General features: G+C 59.9%; 1 pseudogene; it reads left to right on the top strand.

The window, feature by feature from the left end:
- The first annotated feature begins 235 nt into the window (after window positions 1-235).
- Window positions 236-1,033, top strand: LOC142494691 (sec1 family domain-containing protein 2-like; annotated as a pseudogene).
- Window positions 1,034-1,749: the final 716 nt, after the last annotated feature.

Raw genomic sequence — 1,749 nt, 5'->3', positions numbered from 1 at the left:
GACATGCCGCTCCTAACGTCCGCAATTTCCCCCAGGTGGAGATGCGCACGGGCGGCATCCGGGGCAACCCGCTGACCGGCTCCTTGGACCATTCCCGCTCTCTGTCCCAGCCGCGCGCTCTGCCGGGCTGGTGACTCAGACAGAGCCCCCCTGCGCATGCCATTCCTCTCACACGTCCGTCGCCGCCGTTCCTAACTGCCGCCGCTGCCCACGCCCGCTGACATGCGCGGTAGTCATGGCGACACTCACTGACAGCTCGGAGACCTCCTTGCGCTGCCGGGTGAATGAGGAGGACGGCTTTCCCTTCTCCTCCTCCTCCCCCGCTCCCCTCTCGCCCGCTCAACATTTACTCACAGCCGAGATCCTGCACTAGTGTGGCTGCGCCGAACTGCTGCTGCTCTCCGCGGGGGCCGTGGACGTGGTGCGGGACGTGGTGAGCCAGAGCTCCTTCCAGTACTGCGGGCTGGTGACGGCGGTGAGCCCCGGGGAGGCTGAGGAGGCCACCAGCAGCTGGAGGAGTGGATGGGGAACATGAACTTCACGGCTGAGGTGATGTGGGCGCTGCTGCTGCTGATCCCGATCTCCCCGCACCTATTCCTGGCCCCGGCCTTCTCCTCTCTCTTCCCGCTGCTACCTGGCAGAGACCTGCAGGCTCTCAACTGCAGCTGGCCAGACAAGAAGAGGATCCCGGGGCTGGGGGACGTGGAGCTGCCCTCCTTGCCCCCCGAGCTACAGCTTCACATCCGGAGACTCAACCGCCTGATGGAGGGTATTGGGGTGAGAGAGGAGTGCTTCTCGTGGGGCACCTGAGTAGGATCATTGCGGGGGAGCTGGCCAGCTATCCTCAGATGAGAAACCGCAGGAAGCATACACTGACACACACACACAAAGACTGACAGACACACTCACTGACTGACACATACACTCACACACTCACTGACTGACACATACACTCACACATTCACTTACTGACTGACACATACACACTCACTGACTGACACACATACACACGCACTCACTGACTGATGCACGTACACACGCACTCACTGACTGATGCACGTACACACGCACGCACTGACTGACGCACGTAGACACGCACTCACTGACTGACGCACGTAGACACGCACTCACTGACTGACGCACATAGACACGCACTCACTGACTGACGCACGTACACACGCACTCACTGACTGATGCACGTACACACGCACTCACTGACTGACGCACGTACACACGCACTCACTGACTGACGCACGTACACACGCACTCACTGACTGACGCACGTACACACTCACTGACTGACGCACGTACTCACTCTCTGACTGACGCACATACACACTCACTCACTGACTGACGCACGTACACACTCACTCACTGACGCACGTACACACTCACTCACTGACTAACGCACGTACACACTCACTCACTGACTGACGCACGTACACACTCACTGACTGACGCACGTACACACTCACTCACTGACTGACGCACGTACACACACACACTCACTGACTGACGCACGTACACACTCACTCACTGACTGACGCACGTACACACTCACTCACTGACTGACGCACGTACACACTCACTCACTGACTGACACATACAGACTGACACACACACCCCAGTGATGCGCCCCCAAGTGATGTGCCTACTCCCCCGCTGCCGAGCACCTCCCATGTCCCGTACCTCCGCTGGGGGGCTGGCTGCAGCAGGAAACACAGCCCACAGCTCCACCGGGGGGAGGAG

This window comes from Ascaphus truei, chromosome 5 (assembly GCF_040206685.1).
Source record: "Ascaphus truei isolate aAscTru1 chromosome 5, aAscTru1.hap1, whole genome shotgun sequence".
In the NCBI taxonomy this organism is placed as follows: Eukaryota; Metazoa; Chordata; class Amphibia; order Anura; family Ascaphidae; genus Ascaphus; species Ascaphus truei.
Note: the sequence above shows the minus strand (reverse complement) of the source record. Positions and strands in the feature narration are given on the sequence as shown.